The following is a 26339-nucleotide window of genomic DNA, read 5'->3' on the forward strand; positions in this document are numbered from 1 at the left end:
TTAAGTGGCTTGCTCAAGGCCACACAGCTAGGTAATTATTAAGTGTCTGAGATGGGATTTGAACTCAGGTACTCCTGACTCCAGGGCTGGTGCTCTATCCAGTGCGCCACCTAGCTGCCCCAAGATAAATATTTTTAAACATTTGAAAAGCTGTCATGTGGAGTAGAGATTTGACTTGTTTGATGAGGCAGCTAGATGGCCAGTGAATAGAAGGTGAGCCTAGAGTCAAGGGCACAAGTTCAAATCAAGGCCCTTATACTTAACTGTTAGGACACTAGGCAAGTCATTTAAAATCTGCTTGCCTCAGTTTCCTAAACTATAAAATATTGGCAATAATAGTACTTTCCTCACAGGGTTATTGTGAGAATAAAATGAGATAAATTTTGTAAGGTCCTTTGCAAATCTTAAAACATTATATAAATAATAACTATTATTTAATTATTAATAATATGGTCTTAGAATGCAGAACCAGGAATAATGAATGGCAGTTACAAAGAAGCAAATATAGGAGTAAATAATAACTATTATTAAATTATTATTATTATGTGGTCTTAGAATGCAGAACCAGGAATAATGAATGACAGGTACAAAGAAACAAATATAGGAGTGCTTTCAGGAAAAAAACTTTCCAACATCTAGAACTGACCCAGAGTGGAGTGGACTCCCTTGGGAGGCAGTTGCTTTCCCCTCTTTGGAAGTCTTCAATCAGAATCTAGTGTACCATTTGTCTGGCATGCTGTTGTGGGAATTCCTTTTGAACTCAATCACCATTGAGATCTTTTCTAACTCTCAAACTCTGTGACTTATGCCAGTCATGTCAATTAGCACAGACTACAGCTCTCTGACCTGGAAAGAAAATAGGGCAGGGTCTTAGAGTCTATAGTCTAAAAAATTCCTGAATCTTAAAGTTTTAGGTAGAAATTCAATATTTAACTAAATTTCAAAGATTAGAGTTTCTATTCTCTAACTCAGATAAAGATGTCTTTCACAATCTATTTATGTAATGCCTTTCTTATGTTTTAGCCTTGACAGTATAATAAAAAGTCAACAGATTGCTTTTTGTCGACTTCAACAGATGCATTTTGGGAAATTCATGTCCTCTCTTTAGTTCTTTAAATTAATCCAGGTAAAGTTCACAAAACTAGCTACCATACAAATGTTTGTCAAAAATAGAGATTTGTGTCACACCAAGCTCTCTGAAGACATAATCCTCTGAGTTAGAGTTAGTAGAAGATCAGACTATTATATTAGTTCCCTGATAATAGTTAAGTGCTAAATGAATGGTTTTTAGTTTTTCATGGAATTGAGTTTGTTGACTTGGGAATTGTTTCTAGGATGAGAATTTGAAATAGCTTATATTGATGCAATAGTGGATTGTTTATATTTCCCATGAGACAAATTTTGTTGTTGTTCTTGGGGAATTTTGTAGAAGGGACACACCTAAGGAGCCCTTTGGCATCCTGTGTCATAATAGAACTTCACAGGGGCTTGAAATCCCAAGGAATAGTGAAGTGTTTGGTGATGGTATCAGGAGGGGTACAGAAGTAACTGAGAGACAGAAATAGAAGCTGGGCTTGTTGGAAAGACAGTAAGGAGTCCCTACTTATGATGCAGCCTGCCGAGTTATAAACATGATAGAATCGTTCTCATTCAACCATTCCAACAGGGGAAGTCTTCGTTTGGGGGTAGACCTTCCCTCCAATGGCTCTGAAAGCAGCTGAAGTAGGTCCTGTGGAATACTTAGACCTTGGTCAGACATCAAAGATACACCAAGGTCACCCATTACATCCTGTGCCATTTCCAGTCATCTTGACTTGTCTTGTCACTGGACTTCAAGAAAGAAAGAGTGAGGCTAATGACTTTGGGCAACTCTGCCTCACTTCAAAATAATTCATGAGAAAGTCAAAATGTCATCTGTGATATTGTAGCTTCTGATTTGTTTCTTAAGTTCAGTTTGCCCTGCAAAGAATCATGACTCGGACTCAGGAATGCAGGTTTTGGAAAGAAAATAGAGATTTATTGAAGGAAGTTACAGCATATTAAGAAAGGGGTAGAAAAGTTAGAGTTTCAAGACAAGACCATGTGGATTGCTGATCGAATTTGGCCAGGCCAGCTGGCCAGGGTTCAGCAGGAGACTGGATGGTCAAAGAGGCCATCTTCCCCTGCAGACATCCTTAAATTTTCTCACCCAGTCCATGGGAGGGTGTGGTGATCTGGGAATGATCCAAGTCCCTCATTGGAGGTTTTGCCTTTTGGGGAGGGGTCTCTTTTGGGTAGTCTTCCAGGGCCTGTGCTCTCTGGCTGCCCTAGAAGAACAATGCAATCCAAGTTGAAGGTCAGGCCCTCAGGTGTGGCCTAAATTAGAAGATAAAGGAAGATTCCCTTTGCAAAGTGAACAAAAGATTTAGAAAGTTTGTCTCCAAATGATCTCATCACTCCCATGCCCGGTTTTCTCTGCATCATATTTCTCCCTCAAATTATTAAGCACCCAGATTCTTCTGGGGAACTGGGATGAAGATCTGTCTTCTGGAACTTCTTCAAAACTGAGAAAGGGTGTAGCAGTCTCTCTAACCTGACCTAACCTATTAGGGGCCCATTTGGAGAGGGAATATTCTGCAGATGAAACTTGATTGAAGTGACATCCAAGGGGTGTGGGCAATCAGGATCAGATAGAGACTGATGTTTGACAGAGGTCACTAGCTGTAGGCCTGTTGCTTGAATCCTAGAGGAGACAAATTTGACAAGGAGTTTAGGTAGGCAAGGGCCAAAAAGAAGCAGAAGAACAATTATAAGTGGAACAATCAAGGGACTCAGCAAGGAGAGTAACCAGGAGTTTCAGGGGGAAAGGAGCTCAAGATGGAATGGAGTTCTTGCATTGCCTCTTGCAGTATTTTCTTGACATGAAGTTCCAGTTATGAAGAATCTGACAACCCTAAGCCAGGAGAAATAGGAGCGAAAAGACAAAAGATAATTAGTAATATAATGTGTTTGATTTAAGGATGGTGAGGATAAGAATAGGGATATGCTCAGTTCTGTGCAAAGTATCCACAGACACTTATCTCCAAGATTCCTCAGGATGTTTTCTTAAACATTGGCTCACAATTGGATGTGGTGTCACCTGGAGGAGAAGCTGGGGGAGAGACAGGTTTAATCCTAGAAAGGTGAGTCCAGCTAGGGAGACCTTCCAATTTCACTGCTGTTGGGGTAGAGAGAATAACTCAATATGGTCCCTTCCATTTCACCCCCAGTGGATCTGTTCCCTGAGCCTTCCAAGGATTTTAAATATACCATATCCCCTTATAGGACTTACAGGTAAGACTACCCTAGAGCCATTAACTTCAATTTTGGGCAGATGCTTGTTAGCATACTCAGAGAGAGCTGTTCTAACAGCGCCTAGTTGTGTGGCAAACTGTGGAACTAGGTGTTGCTCTGGGTCCACAAGAATATCTGATGTCAGGAATAGCCTGCCATATAACAGCTCAAAAGGTCTAAGTTTAATGTTTTCCCATGGAGCAATATGAACTCTAAACAATCCTACTGGAAGAAGAATTATCCAGTCTCCTTTGGTTTCTTGGCACAGTTTAGCTAAGGTGCATTTGAGAGTGCCATTCATCTTTTCTACCTTTCCTGATGCTTGAGGATGCCAAGCTGAATGAAGAAAGCATGCTATGTTCAAGGCTCAAGGCTCTGGCTCTGAGTTATTTGAGAGACAAAAGCAGGGCCATTATCACTCTGTAAAGATCAGGGCAGGCAGAAGTAAGGAATTATTTTCTTCAAAAGGACTTTGGCAATCTCCTGAGCTCTCTCAGTTCTACAAGGCCATGCCTCCAACCAGGAGGTGAAGGTGTCCCTCAAGACAAGGAGGAACTTAAAGCCTCGACAAGGAGCACTTAACCTACAACTCAGTCTGGTAAAGAGTCTTAGATTATTAAGAATTTAAGTGATGGTTACCTGGCCAGGAGAGAGTAGAGACAATATTGGAATTCAGGTCTTCCTGGCTTTGAGGCTAGTTCTCTCTACATTAAACCATGCTTGAATAGACATATCATTATCATGTCTAGTATGATGATGAGGGGAAGGCCATAGAATGCAGAGGAATGGGCAATGGATTCAGATTTGGAGGATCAGGGTTTGAATACTTGATATATCAATTACTATTTATATGACCCTTTTCTGGGTCTCAATTTTATCACTCCTAAATCAACCCTTAAAATCAGAGAGTTGGTTTCCAAGGTCCCTTCAAGCTCTTAACCCATGATTCTATGACACTGAAGATAACAATGATATCTTATCCTCTTGTTTGGCCTTCCCTAACATCTTATATTTAGGCTGTGGTACTGAATTCCTTATTTTTTTCTTTCTGGGGAAAAAACATGCACATATATCCTAGTGTTTTGTAATTTACACCAAATGAGATGGAGAAGGGCCTAAATTTCCACCCTCTATCCTGACATGATGAAATTTGGAGCATCTAATAATAGTATTAGATACCAAGAAATAGATATATTCTCTCTCTCTCTCTCTCTCTCTCTCTCTCTCTCTCTCTCTCTCTCTCTCTCTCCCTCTCCCTCTCCCTCTCCCTCTCCCTCTCCTTCTCCCTCTCCCTCCCTCTTTTCTCCCCTCCTTTCCTTCTTTCCCTCTATCCTTCCCTCTCTTTATCCTTCTACCTTCTTCCTTTTTTCCTCCTTCCTTTCCAATTGATGGACATGCCTAGAGCAGGTCATGTGAAGGTATGTAACTTTGTGTGAGAAAGGACTTTGAATTAAAGGGCTTTTGCACACATCCAAGATGGAGAGAACTAGCAACTCTTTGGGACTCCCATCTTTTTCTTTCCAACTTTAGCAAATAGTTGTGTTTGTAAACCATGGGATAAATGTCTGAAGACTCAGTAAAATCATACAATCCCAAGCTGCCAGAGGCAAAAATAAAATTATTTTCTTGCAGTGAATCATGTTCCTTTGCTTATTAAGACTATTTTCCCTGCCTATCTATTAGCTCCAATCAATATAAAAGGTTCAGTGAGGAGATGATAAATGAAATGGGCAGTACAGCTTGAACAGGTAGTTCCTTTGTTCAGAGAGGATCAATGATGTCACAAGATGATGCCTTGACTTGTTCATGAATTGAATGGAAGTGAACCAGAGTTGCAGAGTCATTAGCCTCACTCTTTTGCAGAGTTCTTGAAGTCTAGTGGCAAGACAAAAATCAAGATTACTGGGGATAGCCCAGGATACAATGAATGATCTTGATGTCTTTGATTTCTCACCAAACTCCAAGCTCTCAGTTCAGTTTCCTCTCTTCTAAAATCAAGAAAGTATAGTGTAGTAGAGAAAGGATTGACCTTTGAGTCAGACATACCTGGATTCAAGTCCTGCCTTTGACTTTGGGCAAGTGACTCAAACACTCAGTGATCTCAAGGAGTTTTCTAAAATCATGTTAGTAGGGGTTTCTTCACTGCATTTCTTATACCTTCTTATACTTATGCCTGTCCAAATACTGCATTGTAATTCTGATGAATGAAAAGCAGAATATTGTAAGAAAGAAAGATATACATTTTGACAAAACTAGGGTACTGTGCTAAGTGATTTTTACAATTATTATTTCATTTCATCCTCACATCACCTTGGCAAGGTAGGTGTTGTGATTACTGAGGCAAGCAGAGGTTATATGATTTTCTCAGGGTCATTCAACTAATAGAATGTCTGAGGGTGCATTTGTATTCAGATCTTCTTGACTGATGGTCTAGTATTCTATCCATTAAACCACCTTAACTACATCAAACCTTTGAGTCACAGATCTGAATAAAAAAGAAATTGAGATTAAGAGTGGGAACTAACATCCATCCTATCTACTTCTCAGGATTGGTTGTAAGGTGCTTTGAAACTATCCCATGAATTTCAGTTGGATCATAGATCCAATTTCCTGCTGGAAGGAAGACTAGAGATAGGAAGGAAAGTCACTTTCATCAAGGAGCTCAAGATCTAAAGGGGGAAACAACAGAAGATATTAAGTCCACCCCTACCCATTTTACAGATGAAGAAACTCAGCCCAGATAAACTAGGAGACTTTGCTCAAAATCATACTAACAGTTTTGTATCAGAGGTGGAAACTGAACCTAGGTCCTCTGACTACAGAGGTAGGATTCTTTACAATGGGACTCATTTCATTATTATTGGTAGACAATGATTGAAAATCATGCTTGTGGCTAAATGTCTGTCCTATTGGAGGAAATGAACTGACTTAATGAATATTTTTTGATCTCTTGGGTTTGAAGGACACCACATTAGTGCACAGCACTGACCCATTGTGTATTGAATAGGCAAATGAAGAGTATTTTGAAGGGGCTAAAATAAAAATTTCTCAAATAACCTCCCAAGCCTTCCACATTCTTTCGGTTAGCTGGGACTGAGATCCAGCAGTTACTTTTAAGTTTTAATAAGTTTCACATGTTTTGTAATGAAATCGTGTTTGCTTAATGCTGACCTTTAATTAGTAGCCTCTGGATTAGTGTATACCAGACACAGGGATGTTATTAGTGTGAACTCAAAGCTATGTGTGTTACTCCATAAGAGATCAAAACAAGCCTAGCATGCTCTGACAGCATTAAACCCCACTGAGACTGCATGCAGGATATGGTTTTCAGTTGTAAAAGAAAATTGTAATTCACAAGCATTTGCCAGATGTTGTACCCCAATACTTTAGGTTCATTACATCCCCACAGAGTAGGTGGTCATAAGAGGGAAAACTGAATGGTCCCTATTTGATTCTCCCCTCCCACCATTTAAAAATTGAATTTCCATTCAAAATAGTTGATACAGGCAAATTGGTCAAACACCGGAGGTCAAGATTGATTTTATACTTTCAAAAAAACCCAACAAAACAATTCTGAATGTGGAATGGTCCAGGATGGTCATTTTGAATTTAGGTGAGGTTTTACCAAAAGTTCAGATTATTCTGACACTTCTTACCTGTATGATTTTGAAATCCATTTAAATCCACTGGGTCTTCAGTTTCCTCATCTGTAGAAAAAAATGGGGTTGTACATCTGAAGTCCCTTTCAGTAGTAAATCTGTGATGTCAGTATTTTGCACCACAGCTGGTATAGTAGGTACTTAATATTTATTGATAGATTTTTTAAAATTTTTATTTATTTATTTAAGGCAAGGGGTCAAGAGTGACTTGTCCAAGGTCACACAGCTAGGCAATTATTAAGAGTCTGAGGTCACATTTGAACTCAGGTCCTAATGTCTCCAGGACTGGTGCTCTATCCACTGCATCACCTAACTGCCCCTATTTATTGATAGATTGATCAGTGGAGGGGAGGTCTATGATTCCCTTTGATTATTCAGTCAGTAGCCCACAAGATTCTTTGATTATTATTATTATTATTATTTATTGTTACTAGATTGAGTTTATATAGTGCTTTAAGACTGGCTAAATTATTTATAAATATGATCTCATCTTATTCTTGAAAGAATTCTAAGAGGTAGGTACTAATTACTTATAGATAAGAACACTGAGACTGATTGCAACTTAAATAGATTGCCCAAGGTCACATAGCTTGTAACTGATGCTGGCTTTGAACTCAGATCTTCCTGACTTTCTTGATCTCTCTTAATTCTAGTACAGAGGGAAACTGTTTATTTCCTATTTGTTTGTTCATAGTTATTTGTGTGTTGTTCCTCCCATTAGATATTGAGCTCCCCTGTTGAAAGGGATTGTCTTTTGCTTTTCTCCCTATCCTTAGAACTCTGCACAGTATCCAGCATATAGTAAATGCTTAATTAATATTCATAGATTAATTCCATCTTCTGCACCATGTAGCTGCCTATTAGGCATTATAAAACATCTTCTGAATGCCAGACAATGCTTAGAGCTGGATATATACAAAGAAAGGCTAAAAACAAATGAACAAATGAACAAAAAAACAAGAAAAACAAAAGCCAGTCCCTGTTCCCCTGTCCTCAGGGAGCTCACAGTCTAATGGGGAAGACAATTTGTAAACAACCCTGTACAAACAAGATTAGAGATAATGAACGAAGATGATCATAAAAGTATCAATCCTTAGTGGTGTAGAAGAATGAGAAAAGAAATACTCAAGAAATTGAAATGAATAACTAAAGATAGATAACTCAATCTAGCAAGGAAGAAAGTGATTTTGGTGATTTGCATCTCTTTGTAGGAGAAAATTAGAGCTAAGCAATTCAGGGAGATTTGTGGCTTGTTTTTTGAGGGGGAGATTTGGTCTGTGAGACCCCACATTTATGTCACTTACCCAAATCATTTAGCCAAACTACCCAAGAAGTTAAGTGTCTCTCATTGCCTCTAGAATAAAAGATAAATCTGTCTTTTTGATACTTAAACTGCTTCCCAGTATAACTCTGATCTATCTTTCCTAGATGATTATATACACACCACCCCTCCCACGTTATATCCTCTAGTGAAAATCCTCAGTATTCCCAGAACGTGAAATTTCATCTGTCAACTGAATTCATTTAGGTCTGGGATGTTTTCCTACCTCACCTTTTCTTCTTGGAATCTTCAGCTCCCTTCAAAATGCTTAGTTCATATCACCTCCTTTAAGAAGTCTTTTTTTTTGTTTTTTGCAAGTCAATGGGGTTAAATGACTTGCCCAAGGTCACACTGTTAGGTAATTATTAAGTGTCTGAGGCTGTATTTGAGCTCAGGTCCTCCTGACTTCAGAGTTGGTGCTCTATCCACTGCCCCAGCTAACTGCCCCCAAGAGGTCGTTTTTTAATATTTATTTTTATTTTTTAGGTTTTTGCAAGGTAAATGGGGTTAAGTGGCTGGCCAAGGCCACACAGCTAGGTAATTATTAAGTATCTGAGGTCAGATTTGAACTCAGGTACTCCTGACTCCAGGGCCGGTGCTCTATCGACTGTGCCACCTAGCTGCCCCAAGAGGTCTTTTTTTAAAGGAATTTAATTTTTTTAGTTTATTTAAGGCAATGGGGTTAAGTGACTTGCCCAAGGTCACACAGCTGGGCAATTATTAAGAAAATGAGACTAGATTTGAACTTAGGTACTCCTGACTCCAAGGTCGGTGCTCTATCCAGCACACCATCTAGCTGCCTCAAGAGGTCTTTCTTGATGACTCCAGTTGTTACCCCTCTTTCACTCTCAAGATGGTCTGGGGTCATCTTCACGGGAGATGACATTTGAATTAATGATGAACTGATGAGTGTACTGAGACTGTGCAAAAGAGGAGCAGGGCAGGTGTATTCATTTTTAGAAGGAGAAACATGGATGATAATCCAGCAAAGAAGGCAGAGAAGGAATAGTACTTTAGGAAAAGAATCAAGATAAAATTGTTATAGGGTAGCTAGGTAGTGCACTAGATAGAGTACTAGACATGGAGTTAGGAAGACTTAGCTTCCTGAGTTCAAATCCTCACCTCAGACACTTACTAGCAAGTTTGTCTTAATTTCTTCATCTGTAAAATGCATTGGAGAAGAAAAATGGCAAACTACTCTGGTATCTCTGCCAAGAAAGACCCAAAGGACAACTGAAAAATGATTAAACAACACAATCACAATTGTCCTGGAAATCTAGAGGAGAATATCCAAGAGAAAGGGAAAGTCAATGATGTTAAATACTTCAGGGATATCAAGAAGCACGAGAACTGAGAAAAAGACCAATGAATTTAGCAACTTTTAGATTAGTGGTAACCTTGAAGAGAGCAGTTTCAGCTGAGTGATGAGGTCAGAGACCAGACTGAAAAAGTTCCCAGAGAGGAACAGTGGCACAGTAAATAGAGAACCGGTCCTGGAGTCGGGAGGACTTGAGTGCAAATTTGGATTCAGACACTTAATAATTGCCCAGCTGTGTGACCTTGGGCAAGTCACTTAGCCCCATTGCCTTAAATAAAAAAAATTAAAAATAAAAAAAATTCCCAGAGAGAGACAGACAAGAGAGGAAGGGGTGGTAATAAGTTTAGAGTTTGGTTGTTAAAAAAGGAACCATTACAGCAATGCAGAATATTTTGCTTCACATTTTTTTTTTCATATTGCCTAAGTGAATTGAATAGGTATGGGGTCTGTCAACAATTGTTGATCAGTTATTTTAGTGTGTCTGATCCTTTGTGACTCCATCGGTGGTTTTCTTGACAAAGATCCTGCAGTGATTTGCCATTTCCTTCTCCAGCTCATTTTACAGAAATTTGAGAAAATTGAGGTAAACAGGGTGAAGTGACTTGCCCATGGGCACACAGCTAGTAAGTGTCTGAGGATGCATTTCAACTCAGGAAAATGAATTTTTCTGACTCCATGTCTGTCCCTCTATCCACTCTGGCACCATATAGCTGCCCCTGCCAATAATACTAGGTGACATTTAATAGCACTTAAACATTTGCAAAGAGATTTAAATACACAATCTCATTGGAACCTCACAACAACTTTGTTAGGTAGTTATTACAGTGGTAATAATCTTCACTTTATAATGAGGAACCTGAGGCTTCTAAAAATTAAGGGACTTGTCCAAGGGATATAGCTAAGTGTTACCAAGACAGTTTAAAGCCAATTTGTCCTGACTTCAAATCCAATATTCTAGGCACTATACCACATGCTGGTTTTACAATTATTTTATAGCATTACAGAATCCTAGATTTAGAGTTGAAACAGATTTTAAATGTCATTTATCTCAGTCTTCTCTTTTTCAGATAAGAAAACTGAGGCCCAGAGGGGTTAAATGAATTATCCAGGATCATAAAAAGAGGAAGTAGCAGAGCCAGAATTAATGGATAATTATGTTGCTTCAGGTTTTTCCTATAATTCTTATGCTTTGGAAAACATCAATCATAGCAAGTCACATTATAATAGGGTGATAGTATAATCCAAAAAAATTCAAGTGATTTAAAATGAAGTTATCATTATTATTTCCTAATGTTTCCTCTAGGAAATTTCTTTTTGTTTTTTAGGTTTTTGCAAGGCAAATGGGGTTAAGTGGCTTGCCCAAGGCCACACAGCTAGGTAATTATTAAGTGTCTGAGACTGAATTTGAACCCAGGTACTCCTGACTCCAGGGCCGATGCTTTATCCACTACGCCACCTAGCCGCCCCTCTAGGAAACTTCTTTATGGAAGTCACAAAGTATATACTTTCCACTCTGCAGCCTGGAGATACATAGAAGATTTTTAGATAAATAGACAGAGATAAATATGGATTAGCAGATGGAGTATTTATTAAACTCTTACTTTAGATATATACACTTTTATCTTAGTTAATTAGAAAAATAACATGCTTTAATTATTATTATAAGAGTGGCTGAGTTATCCATGCTAGCTGAAAAAAAGATTTGCAAAGTCTTTGCAAGGACCGTTTTAAAGTCTGAGAGAAGAATATTTTCTTCATGGAATATTCCCCTCTTCTTTTTCACACATCTTGAATTGGTGAGGAACCAAATAATCCCATATTTGAGAAGGAGTGTTTTCTTCCATCAATAGCAGAAACAAAGAATTTTTTTTTAAACTGGTCTTTAGGATTCCCAGCACTAATTTGTGTGTGAACAAAGCAATAAAAACCAAACAGGCCAATCTGAATGAGGCTCTGAGGTTGGGGAATAAATTTGAACCTTCTTTGGAATTTTTCCTTTTGACTTTTTTTTTCTTCTCTGGATACAAACCACAGAAACAGGAATCATAAGCCCACAATTTGTCCTGTATCTAAATTACTGACCTTGACCTGTTGGGTTCAGCATTAGTTTTCAATGTCTCCAATAGTTTTTTTTTTAATTTTTTCTTAAATCTCTCTCTAAAGACATGAGTTTTGCTTTCTCTTTTTTGTCTTGCTCTTCCCATCTTTAAATTTAAACATATTAACTTGTAGTAACAGCAAGAATGTTTGACACTTCATTTTGTGAGATTTCTTACCGTTTCCCTTTATAGTGTCTACTCACACTAGACTTGCGTGTGTGTTCAACTGGAAGAAATCATGAAATCAGGTCGACTGGGTTCACTTCAAATTTATGTTAGTCATTAAATTATTCCAGCTCTTAATACAATATGTAACATATCTTGGCACAAAACTGTTTTCTGACTTGACTTGTCTCAACTGTGTTTTCACTGTAGAAAGACAATTACACTGATTCTCTTTACAGATTCTTTATCCCCCTCCCTCCTTGATCCATTATCTATCCAAAGCTTCCATTCTTTCCTCAAACCTCCCACTTGAACTCCTCTTCCTACTTTATACTGAACATCTTGTTTGTTTGCTTCCATTCCCTCAACTGAAATAATAGTATTTCACAACAATGTGAGGATCAAATGAGATAATATTTGTAAAAATTATCTTAGTGCAGGTTTGTAGTAAATCCTATATAAACATTAGTTGTTTATTATTACTGTTCTTCTTGTTCATCTTCTACCTCCTTTCTTGCTCAGTTAAATATCTTGGAAAAAACCACTTCTACTAATTTATTAAATAATCCCTTCTACTAATAGAGATGGTTATTTCCTCTCCTTTACTAAATCCTTCACAATCTGGATTCCGATCTCATCATTCAATCATCTTCTTCAGTTACTAGTGATCTCTTAATCGTTCATCTTAACGAGCAATCCCCCCGCCCCCCACACACACCCATCAATCCTCATACTTAGTGAACTCTGAAGCATTTGTCCATGTCGATCACCTTTTGGTATGTTCTCTCTTTTCTGGGTTTTACAACTTCGCTTTCTCTTAACTGTCTTCCTACTCTTCTGATTTTTCCTTCTCAGTATTTGCCAGATTTTCATCCATGATAACTCACCATGAATATCTCTTTAGTCTCTGTCCTAGCCCCTTTTCTTTCTTTTCTCTATAATACTTTCACTTGGTGATTTTTATTAAATTATATATTTGTAAACTACTTAATACTGTTTCAGGCCTATATAATGCAGTATATAAATGCTTATTTTCTTTCTTTCATCACTTCCCATGAGTTTAATTGTCATCTCTAGGTCTAGTCTCTTCTTTCAACTTTATCTTCCCTCACCAATCGCCTTTTGGACACTTCAAACTATTTCGAGTTGGGATAGACCTCTTTCTTCTTCACTTTATTCCATTCTCCAAACAGAAGGCAAAGTGATTTTTTTTAAAAATATAAGTGTAGCCATGTCTCTCCCTCACTCATTAAATGCTAAAGGTCCCTAAATAACCTCTAGGATCAAATTTCAGATCATCTGTTTGACATTTAAAGTTCTTCAGAATCTTGTTTTCTTTTCGGTTTTTAATGCATTACTTCCTTTTATATAATCTATGGTGAAGCCATACTGGCCTGCCTATCTTTTGTTCTTTATATATGATACCCCAGAAACGCCAGTTTCTCCCCCTCATGCTTGGAGGATGATTTTCATACTCATCTCCGCCAAGTAAAATCCCATTGGTCCATTCTTTCACCTTCTAGTTCTTTCACCTTAAGACTACTTTCCATACATTCTGTGTCTCGTGTATGTACTAATTTAGGTCTATAGTATTTCTTCCATTAGATTGTAATATTCTTGAGGTCAGGGGTTCTTTTTTCTTTTTTTCTTTTTTTGGTTTTCTTAGCACAGTGTCTGCTACATAAGAGCTTAGTAAAATATTTGTTGACTGATTAATCTCCCCGGAGAATATGATCCAGAGATAATGAGCTAGTTTTGATTTGTTGCCATATTTTTGTTTCCAAAGGAAAAAATTTAAAATTATGAACTGTGATTAAAAAAAAAGAAAGAAAATCTCTCTGGGTCATGGAAAAGCTATCAATTAGACAGACTACTCGAACATGTTTTTTAATCATACATAAGTTCAGTCTTGAAGGGGGACTGGCAATAATTTGACCATTTGACACTAATTACTGCTCTTGTTGACAATATTAATCACTACTAAATTATTTTAGAAAAAATAAAAATGCAAACATATTTTTGGTTCATTTTTAATTCGATTGGCATTCAGAAATGTAGTAACAATTTTTTGTTTGCCTTGGCAAATACCTTTAGTTGTAAATATAATTGTCACACCTAAAGATCAAACTTGGGCTGATATCCATAAATAGGGAATGACTGCTATATTAGCAGATTTGTTCATTGGGGTCATATTTATATTTTTCTTGTCAATTTTAATTATTTGGTTGTTGGAGCCAATGTTCTCTTAGTTTCCTACAGTCATTACTGGCTGTCAAATATGATACACACTAATTTAACAAGTGCACCTGACTTTTATGTATAAATTTTATAGCAGAGGCTTAGCCTTACTCAATAGAGTCATATAATGGAAGTTGTCATGAAGGGATATTTACTTAAGCTACCAAATAATTATTCCTCATAATAGAACTTCAAATAGACTTATAATTAGTGATTTTGTTAACAGCTATTCCCCATTGTACTATGTTAGTCTCCTATGTCTTTAGTTAAAATAAAATTATCTTGCCTCTATAAAAGGCGAATTGAAAACCTTGCTTCATATTTTATGGACAAATGTCGAGGCTACTTATTGTGATTTCCCCCTTCTTCCCTCTTCATCTCCTAGGAATCAGATGCCTTCTGCAATTATTTCTTTCTTCACTCCTGTCTCACATGACAAAATGATCTTGCTCCTTATCCAAGCTAGCTTTCTATGTTTTTAAGTAATCCCATTCTATCCTGTCTTCTTCAACAATTTGCCCCCTTTGTCATCCTTATTCTTTCACTTAATTTCTACTGATTCATTCCCTTCTTCCTACAAATGTGACCATGTCTCCTCCAGCATGAAAGCTGTGGAGTATCTTTACTACCGAAGTGTAGGATGTGTGTTCATGGAAGACTAGCACCTCTGGTATGAGGGCTGCCAAGCACTTTCCAGGGGTTTGATGTCCACCTGAGGCACCTGTCTCATTTGTGGATCCAAGAAGCTGTAGCATGCCCAGGGGTCACAATTGCAGCAAACCATTTCAGGGAACAGGCTAAGCCAGTAAGCTTAAAGGAAATCTGAGATACACAAGTTTAGAGAACCCACCTTAGGGGTTCACATGAACTATTTGTGCCTGACCTCTGGTAGAGCATTCTGAACTCATCTTCATCAGATCAGCCACCATCAGACACGCTGTAGCTTGTTTATAGCATAGTGATATAGTTTTGGTCTTCTTTGATAACAAAGGACAAAAACCAACCAGCCAATCTCTACCACCATTGACTCAAGTTCCCATAAATTATATTCTTCCCATTGTTAATGGAATAATAACTAGCAGCTCAGTTCTACTGACTGGTTTTTCCAATAGCTATTTACTTTAAAGATAAAACAAAAAGAAAATACAACAAAATACAATACATTTTCTGTAAGATCTCAGGGGTTTAGTCTCTCTATACCACCTATGTCTTTAAGGAAGGAGCAGAGCAAGGCTTAGAATTTATCTCAGATTCAAATATTGCCCCCACCACATTTATTTCCAAATATGGGATAACTAGAGGTTGAATCTGTCCGCTGGCCTGGGAACCCAAAAGTAACTTTCCAAATTTTCTCCTTATTCCTCAGGGCACATTCATATTTCTCACTGAGTGTAAAATCCAACCTGGAATTGGGCTCACAGAATCCTGTGGTTTGTTCTTCAGACTTTTGAAATCCCAAGGTCAGAGATCTTTCCAAGGTCAATGGTCTTTCCAAGGTCCATGATCCTTACAAAGTCATTGACTCAAATTCATTTCCTCTGCCTAGAATAGAAAAATAACACAACTAAAAAGCCAAAGAATATTTCTCAATGTCATGTAAATTCAGAGGACCTTGAACAAAAGAGTCATTAGGTTTTGGGTAACACAAATGAAGCTTAAGCAAAGCTATGGAGATGGTATATCAGGGGATTGTGGATTTAAAGCCAGAAGGAATCTCAAAAACCATTGAATCTAACTCTCTTATTTTATAGATGAGGAAAAGAAAAGAGTAAGAGAAGAACAGAGAGGATAAGTATCACACAGTTATTAAGTGTCCAAGGCAGATTCAATCCAAGTCTTTCTGACTATAAGTCCAATTTTTTTACTGTATATATTCTGAATGCTAGAAACAGTTAGTTGAACAGTTTGATTGGAATCAGTCCTTGGTCCCAGGAGTCAAGAGGTGAGAATTTCTCTTCCAAAATGTTTTTGTTTGAGTTCCCCCAGTGGAGCACTCATTAGATCCCACTTTTCAGCCATACATATCCTTCATAATGTCTTTTAAGTCATTTATTAAGGGAAAGTCATAGAATTATAGAATATCATGTTTGAGAGACTCTGTAGAGATCATCTGATCCAACTTTTTTATTTCATAATCAAGGAAATAAAGACCCTGAGGGATTTTGATGAATCATGTAAGCCCATACAAATATTAGGTGGAAGGGCTAGAATTATTGGTAATGAATGTGTTGCAACTTGCTTGGTGTTCAAGAGATTTGACCACTCACTGGACCACTATCTGTGATCTTTGAAAGACAGTGGTTATAGGAAGAGATATCTCTGACTTCAAATCTTGCAAATATTATAGAGTATAATTATTAAAAGGATGTTTCATGAATATTTAGAAAAGGAAACTGATCACAAAGAACCAACATGACTTCAACAAGAAAGTCATGCTAAACTACTTTAATTTCCTTCTTGGATAAGATTACCAGACTGTCGGATTAGATGAGTGCTAACAATATAATTTACCTAGATTTTAGGAAAGCATTTGACAGCCTCCCATGGACTTCCAATAAAGATGACAACTGAAAACTGACAATTGAATCTAGATTCCCTAAGATACTTCTCAGAAGAGATTTAAAAGAGTTCCAGATGAAACAATGATCAGCACCTTCTTTCCAGCAGCCTTCTAATTCTAGAGATGTCTGTGGCTGTCTATTCTGACTAAGAGGTCTTGATCCAGACCATCATCTAATGAGGTACTTGTGCTAATAATGTAAGCTAATTTAATAAAAAAAGAAAACCATATTACTAAATGCATGAGTGAAAAAGCAGAATTTACCACAGATGAAGAGGAAATAAGAAATTATTAGAAACTTTTGCTCAATTACAGAATGGATGACATCAATAAAATGGACACCAGGTGACAAAATATAAAATAACCCAATTAAGAAAATGAGATATAAAGAATTTAAATAATCCAACATCAGAAAAAGAAATTTGATAAGTCATTAAGAGAATTCCAAAGGGAAAAAATCCATATAAAATGGATTTATAAATTAATTTTATCAAATATTCAAAGATAAACTAATTCTAATGTAATAAAAATAGAGAAAGGAGGGATCTTACAAGCTTTTAGAAAAAAATGAGTCCTGAGACTCAAAACAAAGACAGATAAGTCAAAAGAAAATACTAGACCACTGTCTATAATGAATATGTATCCAAAAATGTTGAATAAATATTAACAAAGAGAGTGTAACAACTTATTTAAAAGGTAAAAATCACAAGCAGTTTATTGTTATACAGGTAATGCAGGCTTGGTAGACAGGTTGAATCATGAGTGTATCACTAAATTTTGAATAAGTTTTTGATAAGAGTTAGCAGTATCTGTAATGGAAAAATATTAGAACCCTACCCAATAAAATCAAGGTTAAAGCTAAGATCTCCATTGCCACCACTAGTATTTGATATCATTCTAAAAATTCTATCTATGGCAGCAAAGCAATAGAAAAACTGAAAGAATAAGCATAGACAAAGAAGAAATGAAATTATCATTTTTGTGGATGATAGTAGTTTATTCAGAAAATTTTAGAGACTGGTTGACAATTTAATTGAATATAGACTTCTGTAAAACCACAGGTTAAATATTCTGTATTCAAATTCTTAGACAAATTCAGCAGGAATCAACAGAAAAAGAAATTCTCTTCAAAACAACTACTGAATCTAAAATAATTTCAAACAAATTTAGCAAGGCACAAAAATACACTATTATGAAATGCTTTACAGAAATAAAGACAGAAAAATAAATTGAAAAATAAATTAGATCATGCTAGTATCATCAATGATAATGCTACCTAGTTAATTTGATTATTCAGTGCCATAACAACCAAATTATTAGAAAATTGTTTTTAAAAATTAAAAATAACAACAATTTGTATGAAAAAATAAAAAATCAAGTATTTGAGAGGAAATAATGAAAAAAAAGTTGGGAACAGGTCAAACAGTAACATATTTCCAACTATGTTTTAATGTATTAAGCATCAACACTAGTCTATTGCTAGTTAAAATATAAAAAAGTTGATCAATTGCACAGATCAGGTAATCAAGATCTCTAAGTGAACTTGTCTAGAATTCACCAAATTAAATCAGAGAAAAGAGACATTTTTGCTCCTGTATTTATGGGGAAAGTTTTTATTGCATTTTCATAACATAATATTTCTTTTTTGTATGATGTTTTAAATTATATTTTAGAAGATTTCCCTTCATTTATCTTTAGAAGATTTTTGTTTATTTTTATTTTAACATAAATGATACTCTATCAAATTTACTTTATCAAAAGCTTATTTTTGGTATCTATTTAGATTATATGGTTTTTAAATGTTTGTTTTTACTATGATTAATTATGTCAATTATTTTCTTAATGTCCATCCATCCTTATGTCTCTGATATAGCTTCTGTCATAATGGCTGTTTTTGGAGGATTAAATTACTAAAGTCTTTTTGCAAAGATTTTGTTATTTTAAAAATTGATAATTATCCATTACCCTGCTTTATGGTTCCCTTTCTTTGCTTTATCCTTCCTTGGTTTAGGTCTTTGAATTATATTTACCTTCTAAAAGAAGTTGATAGAGTGCTTTCTTCTTCCCTCCCTCCCTCTTTTCTTTCTTTCCTTCCTCTTCCTCTCTCTCTCTCTCTCTCTCTCTCTCTCTCTTTCTTCCTTTTCTCTCTCTCTCCCTCTTTCCTTCTTTTTCTCCCTTTTAGACAATAATTGGGATATGTAAGTATTAGAGTCCATATCAAAATTATCTTTTATGAGCCATCACTGGTGTACTTTAACAAAAGAATAATTAATATAATTAATATTAACAAAAAGGCTTCCTGAAAATATAAATACATAATATAAAATTAGCATTTTTCCAATAAATCTCATTTCCACTCTACCCCCCCCCCCCCAGTGTATATAGGGAGAATGGACACACATTCAAGGTCTTGGGTGCAGTAAAGTACTAGGAACACATATGGCAAGGGTAACTCAGCTCTGGAATTGTAGACTACATTGTCTTTTATCACAGGAATTGTTCCTAAGGGGGTCCTTGATGAGCATAACTTTTATGTTGAATAGATGCTTTCACTGCTAAATGGAACTGTTTCATGATGTTTTTGACCACCATCTTCCTGGGTATGATGTCTCTACCAGACCACTGGGCAACTTTCCTGATGCTCTGTTCCTAACTGTTTCTTTGCTCATCTGGGCTTAATCTTTAACAGAAAATATATCATCCATCACTTCCAACTTCAGTTAAAGTGACTTTGTGCTCTCTTCAGAAAAGGCAACAGTCTTTCTTCTAAAGTTGAAAAAAAGTCTCTGAAACTGCTCATTTGTAGGTTCCTTCTCCTTATTTCCCCTTTCAACAACTACAGGTGGAAATTTAGAGAAACATTTCTTTTTCCCCTCTTCTAAGAAATCAATCATAGTAGTCAAGTATATTCTCTATTTTTCTCATCAGGTCAAAATAGAAAATATTTGCTGATTTTGCTTCTCAGCAGCAGATGGCAGTAGAGACACTCCAGCCTCTCATTGGCCAACTAATCTGCCCAACGATGAGTGGCAGTGCAGAGTTAAAGTCTAACCAAGTTTGGTATCAATTCTTTCTCCTCTTTTCTTCTTTCATTTCTTCCTCAACTGGATCTTCTCTGTAGATGACCCCACTTTAGCTTATGATTAATAATCAAATTCTCATATTCTATCTATAATGAGGAACATTACATTTGTCCTATGACCCTAGAATAGTTCTGGTATTCATATTTCCCCATTTACTAAACCCCAGAGTTCTCAGATTCCTAAATTATTCACAACCCAATCACTGAGGCTGACTGTGCTTTCCATTCATTTTAGGGTTCCACAACCTGCCATTTGTAAATGAGCAACTGGCATTGAGAAATGACAGAATGTTCAAAAGTGATGATGACGATGATGTTTGTCCTTTGTTCTTGAAGACCACCATGATGGGGGGTGGCTAGGTGGTGTAGTGGATAAAGCACCGGCTTTGGAGTCAGGAGTACCTGGGTTCAAATCCAGTCTCAGACATTTAATAATTACTTAGCTGTGTGGCCTTGGGCAAGCCACTTAACCTCATTTGCCTGGAAAAAAAAAAAACAAAGCCAAAAACCAAAACCTAAGAAGACCATGACATCAGGGAGGGGTTGGCATGAGAAACACTTGAATTGGATTTTGAGTGAGTCACCAACCTCAATTTTCCTCCGGAGCCATCTGGATCCAGTGGACAGGTATTTATCAGGCTGAGTGGAAATAGCCAAGGCTGACTGAACCCTGGGTTAGATTTCTATCCTAGACAAGGGGGGAAGAGGTCACCCCTTGTATCTTGTAGAAGAAGCAATTTTTGCTCTGGTAGCTAGTTGGTACAGTGAACAATGATCACGGAATCAGGAATACCTAAGTTTAGCTTCAGCCTATAGCTATGTGTCCTGGGCAAGTTATTTAATCTATCTTTGACTCAGTTTTCCTTCAGTTATAAAATGGGCACAATAAGCACTTTCTTTCTATGGTTGGCATCAGGATTATCAGGAGATAATATTTTTAAAGTGCTTAGTTTATTGTATGATATAAGATAAATGCTAGCTATTTATGATGATGATGATAATGATCATGATCATTACCACTACCTCCACCACTATCATGATGATTTTTTCAGGTTGGACTAGGCTTTTGAGATTTCTTCCAATGCTAAGATTCATTGATTCTATGTCTAATGGTACCAGGGGTGATCTATGATACTACAATTTCTGACTGTCTTCTTGGAGAATATGTTTAGAAGAAAGATGATTATGAGAAGTTTCTGAGTCTTTGATTTGTTGCTTTTGACCATAGAATGTTGAAGATCAAGTTTTATTAATCTTTCTGAGGGAAATGTGAATTGTCCTATTCAGCTACTTTTTATTTTTGGATGTGGACCTGTGATTTCATCAAAGTATGGTACTTCTTGTTAAGAAAATTCCCTTTACCCATGCAGATAGTCTTCTATTTATAACCTAGGGTTCAGAGAGATGTGATGACTTGCTTGGGATCACATGATCAATATTAATCAGAGGCAGGATATGAACACAGGCTGTCTTGAATCTTGAAGCAGCTCTTTTGCTTTGCGGTCAGATCCTTGCATCCTTTCTGCTCAGCATAGTGATAGGAACATGGTAAACACTTGATAAATCTGTGTTCACTAATTGTACTCTCAAAAGACTTACTACAGGGTTTCATAATGACTCAAAAGTGACACTTCATTCTCCAAGCCTATTTGTTATTAGAACCCACATTCAGAGAGCTTCAAAAATTGAAAAATTCTGATTATGATCCCAGTAACAAATTGATTTATTATTTGCCAATTGAGCAAACCTAAATAGAAGAATTTCCTTTCCAAAAGGTTGATGATCAGGTGATGGAATATTTTTTTTAACTGATAGTGATCCTTAAAATGAACAAAAATATACAATGCTGCTCAATACAGTTTTCTGTAGTGCCAGTGGTAGAATAGCAGTAATGGGGCATAACATGTTAAGAAGTACATAGTCTCAGACTATCAGCAAGCAATCATTGAATTATTGCTATTTTTTTCCTTGGGTAAGTATTTTATTTTATTTATTTATTTTTAAAGATTTTATTTTGAGTTTTACAATTTTCTCCCTAATCTTACTTCCCTCCCCTCACTCTTTACATTGTTTCCATGGTATACCTTGATCCAAATTGAATGTGATGAGAGAGAAATCATATCCTTAAGAAACTATATCTCTTTTCCAGAGTTGGATAGCAAGATCAGACAATAAGATATCAGTTTTTTCTAAATTAAAGTTAATAATAGTCCTTGGTCTTTGTTCAAACTCCACAGTTCTTTTTCTGGATACAGATAGTATTCTCCATTGCAGACAGACCCAAATTTTCCCTGATTGTTGCACTGATGGAGTGAGCAAGTTCATCAAGGTTGATCATCATCCCCATGTTGCTGTTAGGGTGTACAGTGTTTTTCTGGTTCTGCTCATCTCACTCAGCATCAGTTCATGCAAATCCCTCCAGGCTTCTCTGAATTCCCTTCCCTCCTGGTTTCTAATAGAACAATAGTGTTCCATCAAATACATGTACTGGAGTTTGCTAAGCCACTCCCCAATTGAAGGACATTTACTTGACTTCCAATTCTTTGCCACAACAAACAGGGCTGTTATGAATATTTTTGTACAAGTGATATTTTTACCCTTTTTCATCATCTCTTCAGGGTATAGATAGACCCAGTAGTGGTATTGCTGGATCAAAGGGTATGTACTTTTGTTGCCCTTTGGGCATAGTTCCAGACTGCTCTCCAGAAAGGCTGGATGAGTTCACAGCTCCACCAACAATGTATTAGTGTCCCAGATTTCCCACAACCTTTCCAATGAATTATTGCTATTTTAGGTTGTGATCTTTGACTATTAACTACTAAGTTCATATGCTCTTTAGGGTACCTAACACAAACATATTAATGTTATCACTATAAACACAACTGCATGACCTAAAAAAGTTAACAACTCTTTGATAAAAGTAGAAAAAGCACACATACTTATGTCATACAAACTGTCATTTCTATAGTCCCTATGGTGTGGTTGCATAAACACCGGATTTGAAGTCAGATTCTGGAATGGAATGGTGTGTGTGATGAGGGGGGATGGAGAAAAGTGTAGGGCTGATGTGTTGTGGGGGGAGTATTTGTCCTTTTGCTCTTGCTAGATTAATTGGAACTGATGTGCTAGTAACAGGTAACTAAGAGCTGGGAATACACCCTTAAAATGGAAACAAGTAAAGGAGCATAAAGACCATAAAGAAGAGATAACCCCTGGGGAGGAAATGGAACAGCTTCTGGCCTTAGTGAACCTAGAAAGGACTTGTTACATTGGTGCCTTGTCTTTGATATTTACCTCTTTCCTGCCTCTATCCTTGTCTACCTAGACTATTTTACCCCTTACCTCCAATTAAATACTTTGCTCCCATCACTTTCCAGCTTCCTTTTATGTATCTTCTGTCATTACAATGTAAGCTCCTTGAGGACAGGGACTGACTTGTATTGGCATTCCCAGCACGTATCCCAGGGCCTGGCTTTCGGGACATGCTTAATGAATACTTTCTCTAATCTAATAGAATAATAATAGAATAAAAGAATAATTTAATAGAATGATAGGTAGGAGAAGTCTGCCAGGCAGCACCTCCTCTTCTTTATTGTCTCATAGGAGCTATATAGCTTCTCTGACAGCTGTTACTTTTAGTACTTGGTAGAAAAAAAGAGGGTAATAAAAGCATTTTGTCAGATTAATTGAATTTTCCTATATCTCTTTTCCAGAGTTGGATAAGTTTGTGGACCAAACTTTGATTCCCTGGACAATAAGGAGAATTTAGGATTTTCAGTGTTACTTTTCAGAGTTTATTCTGTTTCTGTTTTGTTTTGATAATTCCATATGGTAAGAAAAGTTAGGAAAGGAGTTGAGAGGAAGGATTTTGATTCATAGTTATTCCACCAAAAGCAAACATATTGTATAAAATTATATCCTCCAATAAAATTTGATGACTTATTAGGACATGGTGGTGGTCCTGGGTTTTCCAAAGCTCTTCCAACAGAATACAAGTTCTAAGAGTGACTGCCAACCTGGCAAAACTCTGAAGAGAAACCTGGCATCTGTTAGCATAGGACTAATATAGCAAAGTTCAGAGAAGATCATCATTGTGGGCTTGGCCACCCAAGAACGACTATTTGTGGCCATGGCAACCTTAGGAATTACTGTCTACTAAGACATGGATGAGTTGTGATCTATATTGGTCAAGAGAGTACACACATGGATGAAATCATATCATTCTAAAAGAAAACATTGTACATAAAAAATGGCAGGTGTTATTGATAAATGACAGAATCCTTCAGAATGATGTGCATCTACTGAGGATGTCTGGAGGATGCCTCATGATGTTCTATTTATTATTTAATTTGATGCTTTGATTAATATCCCTCGAGCATCTTCAATCTTGTTTATATAAATAATGAAGATCTTGTGGGGCCATTGATTGCTATAGCATTTCACATATTCTAGGAACATGAGCCAATTCAGCATTCTCTGGATTCATGATATAAATCTGTATTCACTTTATGAGCAAATTTAAAGAAGTTCAATTTTTAACAGTCTAAAAACTAAGATGAATTTAGGAATAATGGATTTATTTTAATTAGCTGGAAAAGATTCAGTCATAGAATCATAAATTTAGAGTTAGAAGGTATCTTAGAGATGCTCAGTCAAATAATTTCATTTTACAGATGAGTAAACTGAGGCAGAGAGAAGTCAAATGACTTCCCCCCATCATACAGATAGCAGGATCTGAATTTAGCTTCTCTGCCTTCAGTATTCAGTTTACTTTCTTTTCTTTTTTTTTTTTAGGTTTTTGCAAGGCAAACAGGGTTAAATGGCTTGCCCAAGGCCACACAGCTAGGTAATTATTAAGTGTCTGAGACCGGATTTGAACCCAGGTACTCCTGACTCCAGAGCCGGTGCTTTATCCATGACGCCACCTAGCCACCTCTTCAGTTTACTTTCTACTGTAATCACAAGATCACCCAGGTGGTGAGAGGTAGAGGTCTTCTAGTCCTCTCATTGAATCCTGGTTCTTTCAGTTATCTAGCATTAGAGACAATAAATATTTTTCCATGTACATGAGGAGATTCTTATTATCAGTGATCGCTCAAAATTATGTTGTATTTTAAGTTTACAAAGAAGTATTTTAAATTTACAAAGAATTTTCCTGAAAGAATTCTATTTGGTACATATTTTGGGTGTTTTATTCTCCATTTGGGAACTGAATCCAGAAAGCTAGAATGACTTGGTCATATATCTAATAAAAATTAGTGCCAGACTTTGAGCCTGGTTTCCCTTGACTCCCCATCCTGCCTTCCTTCTAACGTACTGTCCCCAAATCACCTGCTGCTCCACAAATCACTTGCTTGTCAGAGTAAGACAATCTGGGTTGGAGTCTATGTTCTATTTACTCATCTTTTAAAATCCTCTTTGATGTCCATCTCTTCCATGAAGCTTTACCTAGTAACTTTAGCTCACACTGGTTTTACTGCCAATCTTAGCAGTCCTTCCCTTTCTCTTATACATCTTCAACTTTCCCCTGTCTACCAGTTCCTTTAACTCAAACTATAAATATATTCATCTCTCCCTTATCCTAACCAAACCAATCAACTAAACTAAACCAAACCCAAACAAAAAAACTTCCCTTATGCCAGCTACTCCTTCAAGCATTTCTGCTATCTTTTCCCCCCTTCATGACCAAATTTCTGGAAATAAAATCAGTATTTAGACAGTATTTTAAAATTTATGAAATACTCTGCCTAAATTGTTTCATTTGAATCTCACAGCTTTACTTTCAGGTAGCTCCTAACATTATTCTCATTTTTCAGATGGGAAACATGTTCAGAAGGACTTAAATAGCCTCATGATGTTCTATTTATTATTTAATTTGATGCTCGAGCATCTTCAATCTTGCTTATAAAAATAATGAAGATCTTGTGGGGCCATTCTCCTTTGTCACACATCTTTTCAATAAGGTAAGATTTATAAGGTGCTAGCGCAGTTAATGCTTATTCTCCTATCTTCTTGGTGTCAGAAGCTGGATTTGTGTCTTCTTAGGACTAGGTCCAGTATTTTAGTCAATATCACAAGATTCTTCTCATAGACTGAATCCTAACCATCCTCTTTCCAATTCTCCAACCTCATTACTTGCTCATATATTCTTTAAATTTTTGATGTATTTTGTTTTGACACAGGGGTAACTTCCCAACAAGTAAGCTATTTCACCCCCACCTAAGTCTTATAGTCTTCACCTCTAGCTTGTCATAATAAATTAAACAAAGCTGCCCAATGTAGTGATTGCACAGACCACTTTCCATTTTTGTAACCTGTTATTTATGAATAGGAAGGATGCATGTTTTCACTTTGAGTTTGGAACCAATGTTGCATTTGTAATAAGATTTGCTGCTTCTCAGCATTTTATTCATCTACATTGTTTCAGGCATTATATATATTATTATAATTCTTTCTTCACTCTGTATCAGTTCACACAAGACTGTCTTTGTTTCTCTAGGTTTTTCATGTTTCTTATTCCATAACACAATAATGCTCCATCCCATTCCCATATTGCAATTTGTTCAATCACTTCTCAAGTGTCAA

General features: G+C 36.6%; 1 long non-coding RNA gene across 1 annotated transcript in view; it reads right to left on the reverse strand.

Moving 5' to 3' along the window:
* Window positions 1-1996: 1996 nt before the first annotated feature.
* Window positions 1997-26339, reverse strand: part of LOC141511706 (uncharacterized) — a 36392-nt gene continuing 12049 nt past the window's right edge. Inside the window, exons 2-3 of the long non-coding RNA XR_012475374.1 lie at window positions 6969-7019; window positions 1997-2932 (exon numbers count right to left, since the gene is read on the reverse strand). This is a non-coding gene — a long non-coding RNA (uncharacterized LOC141511706). The remainder of the gene's footprint in view (window positions 2933-6968; window positions 7020-26339) is intronic.

This window comes from Macrotis lagotis, chromosome 2 (genome assembly GCF_037893015.1).
Source record: "Macrotis lagotis isolate mMagLag1 chromosome 2, bilby.v1.9.chrom.fasta, whole genome shotgun sequence".
Taxonomy (NCBI): Eukaryota; Metazoa; Chordata; class Mammalia; order Peramelemorphia; family Peramelidae; genus Macrotis; species Macrotis lagotis.